The sequence below is a fragment of the Malurus melanocephalus genome, unplaced genomic scaffold (genome assembly GCF_030028575.1).
Source record: "Malurus melanocephalus ecotype Western Australia unplaced genomic scaffold, MMel_1.1 scaffold_783, whole genome shotgun sequence".
NCBI lineage: Eukaryota > Metazoa > Chordata > Aves > Passeriformes > Maluridae > Malurus > Malurus melanocephalus.
This window is the reverse complement of record NW_026624015.1, coordinates 189709-200820: the sequence shown is the minus strand read 5'-3', so window position 1 is coordinate 200820 and position 11112 is coordinate 189709. Positions and strand designations below refer to the sequence as shown.

The 11112-nt window shown below is 44.6% G+C and overlaps 1 long non-coding RNA gene across 1 annotated transcript in view; it reads right to left on the bottom strand.

Annotated features, from left to right (window-relative positions):
* Positions 1-1741: 1741 nt before the first annotated feature.
* Positions 1742-11112, bottom strand: part of LOC130584856 (uncharacterized) — a 32985-nt gene continuing 23614 nt past the window's right edge. Inside the window, exons 2-3 of the long non-coding RNA XR_008966535.1 lie at positions 3638-3753; positions 1742-1822 (exon numbers count right to left, since the gene is read on the bottom strand). This is a non-coding gene — a long non-coding RNA (uncharacterized LOC130584856). The remainder of the gene's footprint in view (positions 1823-3637; positions 3754-11112) is intronic.

The following is an 11112-nucleotide window of genomic DNA, read 5'->3' as shown; positions in this document are numbered from 1 at the left end:
GTCATTTTCAGCTCTTCCCCCTGCTATCTCAAGAGCCAGACTTGAACTTAAGCACTGACATCAGGTTGCTTTTGTGCCAAATGGAGGTGCTTTAACATGGCACTAACTTCATGCCCTGAGGTTGCACTGAAATACCTGTTTCCCTTCCTGAGTTGCCAGGCCTGTTAAATCACAAGTTTCCAGCATGACATTGCAATGAACGAGTTGCAGCTGAAGGCTGAAGCACAGGTGAAAACACAGAGGCAAAGCTGTAAGGCAGCAGGTAGAAAAACGCACGGCCGGGGCTCTGCCAGCAGCCTCCGGCTGACACAGCCCCAATCCCTGGAGCTCCACAGCCCAGGAAAAGGCTGCCTTGGCCAAAGTGCACCGCTGTGGCAGCTGCCAAACAGCCCCAGCCTTGGCTGCACTGCGAGGGGTTCAGCTGCTGCTGGGGAGGAGCTGCTCCTCTGGCAGGGCAGAGATGGGAGCTGGGCATCTCAGCTCCTTTTAGGGTCTGGGTGTGCTGTCCCCCCCAACAAGAGAAGTCAGGATAGGCAGAAGGGCATCCTTGCAGCCCCAGCAGGACTGGAGGGAAGAAACAAAGAGGGAAGGAACAAAGCAGCAAGYGGGGAGGGAATCCCACAGGGACAGGGGCTGCTCTGACAGCCCATTTGAGTCACTGCAGGTACCTGGTCTGTTCCTCTGTCCTGCTCTCACTGCTGTTGGTGGAATAGCATCCCTCCTTCCTCGCATCAGATCCACTGYGGCAGCAGGGCAGCTTCTGCTCCATTTGCTTCTCCTTAGCACTCCTTGGGAACTCATTGTTCAGGCTGTGTCAATGGATGGGGGAGGTTCCTTGTAGGGCCTCACACCTTGCATAAAATGACTTATTTCAGTATTTGACTCTGAAAACACTGACATTAACCCCCAAGAACTGATACATTACTGAGAGTTGACAGAAATGTTTCACTCTTTGGGTTTTTTGATCTAGTAACACTACACCTTYCTCACTTTCTCCACTGTACACTGGCAGGTGTTTGTATATAGAAATCCTAGCCTTTGGAAACATAATAAGGGATAGATACTACTGTCAGTCACTTACAGACAGCTCAGTTACTACAGCTTTCTAAACTGCATCTAGTGAGAARAACTCATTTAAAGCAGTAGGAAGTATTTCTGGTAATGTACACTACAGGAGATAACTTTTCCTAGTAATAATTACTCAGGTAATTAGCAAAATCAAGGATGTGTCTTGTAGTCCTTAGCCTCAGTACATGTAAAGGATGATTGSAACAAACACTCAATTTCTTCCTCAACAGCAAGAAAAGGATTTATATTAAGCCACTGTTCTCTTTTACTCAAGGGCCTATTTTTAAAAGAACAGATTCCTTTTTTTAAAATCCTCCCTGGAAGTRAAAGCAGCAGTACTGGGAGGGACTGAGCTCTCCGCCTGGCTAAGCATCTGCTCCATTATGGTGTTGCACAGGAACAATTTCACAGCCCTTAATATAAGCTGTTTATCATTTAACTTGGACACAGGCCTGAGCTAATTATAGAACTCCGTCTCAGTTCTTTGAATCCTACTTAGCCTCAAGCAGACGCTGGTAATGGTTAGTTTTTAGTCCATTAGRTTCAATTTCCCCACCTGAAAAATGGGTCAAACAGAACAAACCCCTGTCACCCCTGAGGTGTTTCATGCAATCACTGGGTGGACAGACAGACACATATAACCAATAAAACAGCCACATCTTACAGAAAACTCAGTTCCTTGGAAAGAAACAACCCAAGCAATGAAGCCAGTTTCCTGAGGCCACTTCCATGAATGGGGATGAAATCTCTCCAGCTGCCAAAGAAATAAAGTTTCAGTCTTAGTCTCTCAGTATAGTGTAACAAAGGAAATCTGCTTCTAGGAATGYATTTAATGAACCTTGTGTTTCAATTAAAAATCAATTTGTAATAACTGACTTTGTTACCAAAAGAATTTTAAGTTCAGACTTCAAATGCTGATAGAAAACTCTGTATTTGATGTTCATCACATGTGATGTTCATCACATAATCATCACATGATGATTATGAAAAACCTAAACCTGGCTGAACCTGTGGAGACTGAGAACAGACAGCTGACACATCTGTTCTCAAGCAGCAAAACCTTAGAGTTGCCTGCAGAAACCCCAAGAACAGTCACAGCAGAGCAGTGCAGGTGTCCCAGCTGGGGCCCAGGGCCTTTGGGGTGCCCTGTTGTACAAGCTCTCCCAGCTTTATTGCACAAGGCACATGGCTGGCACTTGCTCATGGCAAAGGGACAGCACTTGCACAGCCACACGGAGACTGGGAGCAGGAGACTGCCCTCTCTATGTGCTCTGCAATAAGCAGACTTTGTGTTTTACCTGCTGCAGGAACAGCTCCTGCTGACATGTGACAGCACAACAGGAAAAGGGTTTCTTCCAATTCTAAGGCATGATTCTCTTAGTTATTCTGAATATTAAAAGTGACCATATCAGTTCAACATTTCATAGCCACTAATGCCAAGACATGAAATTACTTTACAAAAATGAGAAAAATACAAGGCATGTAAACAAACTGAAAAGCTTCAAAATCCCTTTTTTTCCTAACTTTGTTTTTCTTCTGCTCTTTACTTTCTTTGTTTCACCCCAGTGTGAAATTACAGTGGTCAAAATAATTCTGAATTCCTTGTGCAATGCAAACCAAGTACTAATGCTCCCAGGACAGGTGAGGAAAGAAATGGCGAGAGATGTTTTTCCTAAAGCCTTTAATGAACTACTGTCTTAATTGACACAGTCAAACCTGTAAAATCTGGAGGCTGGAACACTGCATCTCCATGGAAAATGCTGAAAGTGCAAAAGTGGAGTTAGGCAAAAGCAAACCAGCTTTTAGTTTGAGCTTGGTTGGTTTGTTTGTTTTGCTAGTGAATCATTACATACTGCTTGCTGTGCATTGGAGAGTTTGCAGCTACATCTTTCTCAGTGAAATGAACTTAAACGCTCAATGAATATTTTATCAGTCTCTCATTTCTTCAGTTTTCCTGGAATGAGACCTTGAAGAGCCTGCTGAATATCTGAGATAAAAGCATCCAAGTGGAGACAGTTCTTGAGTACATCAGTTTTATAGAACAACAGATTTCCACCAAACTCTACAGTGTTACTGGCAGTGAGGTAGAAAAACAGCTGYTCTCTAAAGCCAAAAAAAGCAGATGAAATGTATGGCCTGATTGTTACCATCTGTAGTACACATCTAAGAACATCTAAAAGCTGCTCCAGAATTCTGAGTGCAGTTAATACCCCATCCCAATCGCACCTTCTTCTTTAGGAGACAAATGTGAGATGTGTGAGAAAGCTGAGAGGAAAGGTGGATGCTGGAACACTGCAAATACTATGGGCAGACAGCCTAAAGGGCAGCTTTAACTCAGTGTCCCTGTCCCTCAGTGCCTGTGCAGAGCTGCCAAGAGAGMAGCAAAATTCCTGGGATGGCTGCGTGTCCTGACTCAGAGCAGCCCCAGGTCAAACAGCCTCGGTGGTTCTAGGTCACCTTTCAGCTGGGGACAGACACAGCTATCTCTTACTGCTTTGGGGAGCTCCCTGCAGGGCTCCTGTGTGTGTGGGGGAGCCTGGAATGTCACAGGAGCAGCTGCAGACCTTACCTGCTGCTGACACAAAGGAAGGCACAGGGCACATTTTCACAGCTCTTCTTCAAGTTGGTTTCATTACCCATCAGTAGTAACTGCAATAAGACACTGCAGACAAGCATCCTGAAATCCTGTAAAAGACAAAACCAAAACGATTAGCATTATCTCCAGAAGCACTGATATTAGTCCACCAGCACAAATTTCTGTACATCACTTGAAATCTGAGCAGCAGAGCACGTGTACAATGCTCAAACAAACCARGAGAAAATGAGGAAATTATGGTTTTAGTCTCTGGCAGTCTTACATGGCAACTGTTATTCCTGTGCCTACTGTGATTAAAAGCACCCTGACTTTTCCTAATTGTTGTTTCCGTTTCCTATTGCAGTTGGACAGCGTCACTTCACTCATTCAGGCAGCCAAGAATTTAATGAATTCTGTGGTGATGACAGTGAAGATGTCCTATATTGCATCCACAAAGATTATCAAGATTCAGAGTCCAGCTGGCCCAAGACATCCCGTTGTGATGTGGAGAATGAAGGCTCCAGAGAAGAARCCCCTGATTAAAAAAGAGAAGCCAGAAGAAATCTATGCCGCTGTCAGAAAAGGTTCTGCAAAGAAGAGAATTCATCCTGTGCAAGTCATGAGTGAATTCAGAGGCAGAATAGTCTAATAYTTTGCCACTTGTCTCCCTGTCTCGAATTTCTGATGATTTGTCATCTTTCCCCATAATTATTTAACAATTATATGWGTTGCTTGTCTGTAAATCTGTAAGATAACACTTGCTTAAATTATTTGGAAATGCTGTTGGATTAATTAGAAGCTCACAGTCAGAAAAAAATCCTGCTTGTCTTGCAGTGCCAAACTCTGGTGTCTGTGCACAGCTGGGGCCRTGCTGCAGCTGGGGAGGAGGAGCAATGTGCCAGCTGCCCAAAGCCATCCTGCATTCACCAGACTTCAGCAGCCAGTTTGAGCAGAGATGGGCGTGGCCACTGCTGCTCTGGATGTGTTTTGGGACACAAAGGTGTCATTATTGAGCTGGTGCTGCAGGGCCAGTCCCTGATGGGCACTCACCCCATGGCCAGATCAGCCGGGCTGCTCGGGTGAGCCCAGAGCCGGGGCTGATATCTGGGTCGAGCCTGAAGCACCCAAACAGCCATCCTTGGCCAAGGCCATGCCTTGGAAATGGAAGTTTGAAAATGTGTCATGAAACACACAGGGTGTTGGTACAACAGGGATGTAAGAATGTAGTAAAGGAAGCACTGCCTGCAAGCAAGCAGGATGCCAGCTCTCTGGAAGGCCTTTGGAAACATTAACAGGAATGTGTTCTGCTCCCTGCTCTATTCTGTGAGCCCCAATACATCATCTGACTCTTACATTTGGCATTTCAGGGAAAGCAGACATTAGGAATAAAAAAACTTTGCTAATTGCTACACAAAAGAAGAACTTCTAAATAAACCATTATTCTGAGACCAATGTGTGAAATACACACATCTTGAATTTAAGGAATGGGGAGACTCTTCCAAAGCAGCTGTAGGGTAGGGATTTAGGTTACTTCTGATAGGCAAATCCTAAATGTAAGGCTGTGCTGGTGACTGACTGCTGAATGCCTGCAATGAAAATAAATYCTGCTAATCCAGACCTCTGCAATGTACTTAAAAACAATTTTTTTCCTAAATCTTTTTGAATTTGAAATCCACTTGGACTAATTTTTTTGAAAGATCCTAATTTGTCTTTTTGCCATGTCATGATCTTTGCCCAGACTACATTTGTTACTCAGSGTGTCTGTGCTTGCCAGTTCAGGAGATCCTTTGGTATGGCCTTGTGCATTTGCTAAGGTGAAAGGGCTCCCTCAAAAGCCAGAACTTCCTGTGTGTCACTGCTGCCATTATGGGATGGCTCCAGACTCTGGCCTGGCTGCTCCAGCTCATATATTACCATGTCTGCACAGCAGTGCCTAGCTTAGCCCAGTGTGGGCAGCAAAAATAGCCCTAAACTCTGCTTTCCTCTGGGGCTGCTCTGTTTCTACGCTCAGGATGGCGGGACACAATAATTTCTAGGTTATTGGTAAAGAAACCCCTTGAAAACYATAGTGTGTATGAAATAAAAATTCTACAGATCACTATCGCACCTTCCTACCTTTGCAATCTGTTAATTAGAACRAAAGGAAAAATTTGGAAGGAAAATGACCTTCTCCAGCTCTGGTTCCCCCCAACATGTTTGCATCAAGATGTCAGTAAGGTGTCCTGGGCTCTGCTGCTCCTCGCAGCCTTGTGACCTGCTCGGGGGGTGACAGTCTCAGGGTACTTCAGGTCACCTGCATGGCAAACATCTGTAACTAATGCCCTGCTATCACATCATCAATAAAAACGCCACTGAAAGCTGTTCAGTGTTGTGGGATTGTTTTCAGTGTGTCTGCTCTGCCAGGTGTGCTCACACCAGCACCTCCCAGCACGCTGCTTGTGCTCTATTAACTGCTCCWGGGGAAAGGTTTGCCAGCATTAGGATCACTAAAGCACAGTTTACTGCTTCATTTAACGCTCCTTCCTGCAATGCCAGCCTCTGCTCCTAGCTTGGCCATGCTCAGCAGCCAGTTTGGTCTCAACACAGGAATTTATTACACAAAAATCACCCTCTGAATGAACAAGGAAATTAAAACCCACTGCTGGTTGTTAAGGAGAGCCAAAAGAATGATAATTAAATCTAGACTCTCTTGGGCCAAATTCAATCCCAAGTGAAAAAGTTTATTCCTGGCTAAGGAGGCAGAGGGATAAGAAGTCCTGGAGCTGTAAAAAGCCCAGCCCATTGCCCCTCAGCCAGTCTGGGAAGCAGGGAAGCACCAGTTCCCTGCCACGGCTGACAACTGCAAAGGAGGATACAYTGCTCAGTAAGTTTATCCCAAAGCAGCTGCTCAGTTCATCTGCCATCTCCTCACTCCCTGCTAGCCCAGCTCAGTGTCACTTGTCCCCCACTTTCAGTGTGTGCCTGCATGGTGTCTGTATCTGAGCAGCGCAGCTCCCATGATTTTACTGTAGTGCCTTGGTCTCTGCCCATTACCACATCATGGAGCGAAGTGTGACGGACCATTGAGGGCAATTTTATATTTAAAAAAAATTCTAAAGCTTTAGAGCACTACAAAATGTGACTCCCATTGTAGAAACATGTTAGTGCAAGAAGAGGGGACTCTGCTGGGTTATGCACAACTGGTGATAACCCCTAAGGCCCCCGAGGGGCTGGAAGAGAAAGCTAACATAACAAAAGCACTCATCTGATATTGTCCATAGAGACAARTTAGAGCATATCAGTAATTAAACAATAATTAAAGATAAGCAGATTATGCYACACACTTTTGTTTTCCCTGTGGGATCATTAGAACTGGTTTCACTCTCTCTCCCAGGGTGATGGGTGGGCTTGGTTTTTGTACAAGTACCCCTCAAAGGGAGGAAAACGCACCAGCAGTGTTCATTAAAAAGCCATGGACTTGGTGTTGTGCACTAGAAGTGGTRTTGCTCCACCTGTCAAATAATAAACCACAACTCACTGAAACTTTTGTAGCGTAAAGAAAATCAAAATACATCCAAAGCAGAAATGGACCAACAGACCATGGCAAACAGACCATGAAAATACTTCAAAGCCCCTGATGCCTGTCATCAACGGGAGGAATGTACTGCTGTGGTAGGTGAGGGACTCATTTCTGGCTTCAGCCTACGTGAACACCTGCACTGCAAGAGGGGGATCCAACAGTTGGCTGTTTAAGGAGCTTTTGACAGGATAGGAAATATTCACGTTCTGCTTCCTGCTGGTGGAAATGCCTGTGTTCAAGCAGCCTGGAGACCACAGAGATGCCTCGTGCAGGATGATGCTTCCTCTGGACTCTCCAGTTTTCTATCAGCCTGGCCATTCTAGAGCCCCTACCTTTCCTGCTGCATTGCCAGTCCCTTTCCCAGCAGGCAGTGGTGACTCCAGAGAGCTGTGAACAGCCCCAGCTCAGAGCTGTGGGACAGCACTGCTGTCCAGGGCTGGGTGCTAACGGAGCTGCTGCTCCCTGCTCCAGCAAAGCTCTGTGCCTTGGCTGCTACATTCCCAGAGCTCCCTCACTGCCTGCAAACACAGGGAACTGCTCCACACTGTACCACACCCAGCTGGCCAGAATGGCTGGGAGAATGGGAGAAAGGAAAAAACTTACTTCATTGCTGTTTTTTTAGCTTCTCTGGTGGAGAAAGTAATTTAAAGCAATGATTTCTCCAGGAAAGCAGAATGTCCCTAGACTCAAAGCTTTCCAAAGAGCAAGGATAACACAGAAAAGGCTCTATGCTTTCCACCGCCTCTACAAACCCACTCTAGGTCTCTCTTTTCTATCCTAAGCTTGCTCCTAAATGCAGATAAGCTAAATACAAATTTTGCATTRTGCACCCAGATGTTCTCTTAGAGAAGCTGAGACAAACCTTCCTGGCAGCAGTTGCATTGGTTTTTATTGACTTATTTTCATTCGAGGTTCTAAGGACCAAACCCCAACAAGCTGCTAAGCCCCAGCCCTCAGTGATGTGTGTCAGAGCTTGGCAGGAAGCACAGGAGCAGCAGGGAGTTCAGGACTCCTGTGGGGCCAGGTCAGCAGTAGTTACACTGGCACAGCCATTCTGTTCTGAGGGCAGCAGGAAATGCCCCCTTGCCAGCAGCTGCTGGAGTCTCTCCTCTGCAGCAGCTCTAAAAATGAGTTATCCCTCATGCAGGGTGGCTGACACTGCTCAGTCCCCTTGGGGTTTGCTTTTGAACAGGGAGAAGKGATGCCACAAGGACAGAGATTCACTCCCCAAAAGGAAATGTATCTTCCTAGTCCTTTCCTCCTGCTGAATTTTTAACAACTTGTCCATGTCTAGGCACGTTGGGGCCAACTTTCAAATACCAAAGCACAAAACATGGAAGTTATTAATGTAGCCCTGCAAAGGGAGGCAGTGAGCTGATTCCCAGGGGTGGGTGGTGATGGCACATCCTCAGGCACTGGGATCAGAACGGCTGCACTGAACACTGCTCATTTCCTGCAGCACCCACGGCTGCCCATGAAGCTACAGCCACAAACAAGAGCTGTGCAAGCAAAATACACGSACAGACAAACCTTCCCATCATCTCCTCAAACATTAAAGCAGAATATAACAGATCAGAAAATTCATGGCAAAAGGAATACTAAATAAAACAATTTTGTTCCTGAGTCTCAGAGCCCTCACAATATTGTTTTTCATTAACACAGTTAAGCTCCCAAGCAGTTGCACATTTCTCTATACACTGCTAAGTGAATTCTGARAGTCTGAATGTGCTGAAATAAACTCACGTGCTTGATTTCTCAAGGTACCAAAGGAGAGAGGCAAGCAGTTCTTCCTGTATTTTTGCTTAAGGAACATATCCTCCACCAGTGACTGGGACATGAAGAGATGTGTCATTCCATGAAGGATTTTCTGTCAGTTAATCCTGGCTGGCTGTTCACCACATAAACCAGTGTGTCTTTTTTTTGTCAAAAAAAAAAAAAAAAAAAAGTTAATCCTGGCTGGCTGTTCACCACATAAACCAGTGTGTCTTTTTCTTTGTCCAAAAAAAAAAAAGTATGCCCAGCCATATTTTGAATGAAACAATTTCCAGGAGATTTTTTTAAAAGACCTTTTTGTGGCCAAAAATTCTAGCCCATTCCTCATCCAGAAGCTTTGTACCCTGGTACAAATCTCTTTTTCCTTACCTAAGGCATCATCTAAGKAAGACAGGTTACCCAACCACATCTAGCTGTGACCCACACTCTGATGCAGGATTTGCCACCACATATTTCTGAAGAGTCCAAAGCTTATTTGCAGCACAGGAGGACTGAGAAGATACTGGAAAGCTCCCACAAGAAAGATGCACTTCACACAAGTTCCACCATCACTGCAGAAAGTGGGAGTGGGAAAAGACAGCAGTAGTTTGGGAAGATCCCACTGCTGGCAAACAGATMCAGTGGCACTTTTCATCTTACAGGAAACTCTGCTGTTTCATGTCTTGRATACAAATTGAAAGAGGAGAGATTTAAGTCAGATATTGGCAAGTAATTCTTTACTGTGAGGGTGGTGAGGCACTGGCACAGGTTGCCCTGGGGGGCAGTGATGCTTCATCCCTGGAAGTGTCTAAGGCCAGGCTGGATAATGCCCTGAGCAACCTGGGATAGTGGGAATTGCTAGACAAGATGGTCTCCAAGGTGCATTGCAACCCCTCAGCATYCTCTATGGATTATACAGGTGTCATGGGTTTCATGCAGAAATAGTAAATRCAAAGAGAGGCAGAGCACAAGCACACACTGCAAACCATCTGCCCTCAGTCAGGCTGCCTTCAGTGCTTGGCTGACAGAAAAAGAACTCTCACTTATTTACCTGTTTATATAATCGTGTAACTTAGTTATTGTGTATTTTTTATCTATTACAATCACATTAGTAATGACTACTRGAACAYATCCATAAAAACAATTKAATTATTTTTAATATCATTAAATGGTTAAATGTATTTACAGAATTACACTATGTTTACACAATGCTTTACTGATAAACTAAAGTTACAATTCCTACCAAGTACTATCAAGAGTGCACAAATGTTTCACCTTATGAAGGTGCAGCATTTCACACATTCAGCCTCAATTTTCTGCTTTTGAATCAATCTGACTGGGTAAAGATGGCTGCAGCTTGTGGCATAAGCATCGCAACTGCATCAAGCCAGTCAGAGAGCGAACTGGAACTGAAGCCCCCAGCAATTAAAAATAAAGCACAGAATAATTACGTCTGCAAACCTTTGAAGAGTTTGAATAGGATATTCATACTTATTATACTACAAAAAGAAAGGGAAATGAGGCAACTTTTTGGCTCAGGATGAGCTCTATTATCACTGAAATAATTTTTGTCTAGCTGCAAGCATTACACGAACCAATATAATTTCAAGACAAGCAGTTGTTATGCTAACAAGAATGACTAAGATGCCTCACTTCCCCCAGCATCCTATCCTTCAACTACTCTTCCCTGTTTTCCCCCTGGAAGAATCCCTTGTTCTCAGCAATGAATATAGCATATACAAATGTGCTAAGGTTTCAGCTACTGTATCCATCCACAGATCCATCTGAAGCAGTTACTGTGAATTAAACCCATAATCTTGGCTAAAAATAAACAAAGTGTAGACAATCCTGTCACTGGAATCAAATTCAAGACTCAAAACCACCAAACTATTGTGTGTTCGCTCCTCTTGTTCCAGGCCTTCTCTGTTCTGTTTTGCATTTTTAGCTTGTATGAAKGACACAGCTTGTCATTTAGCTTGTATTGCCTGCCAGTGGATATTCCCAGATATAGATCTCACAATAAGACAGATTCAGTCTGGGATCAAAAGACAAGTTTGCTGTTTTGGAAATCCAGTCACAAATCAAACTCTGTTATAATTCCTTGGAGCTGCATGTCCAATGGAGGCAAAGCTTTAAGGTGACAGTCTCCTCCTGCCCC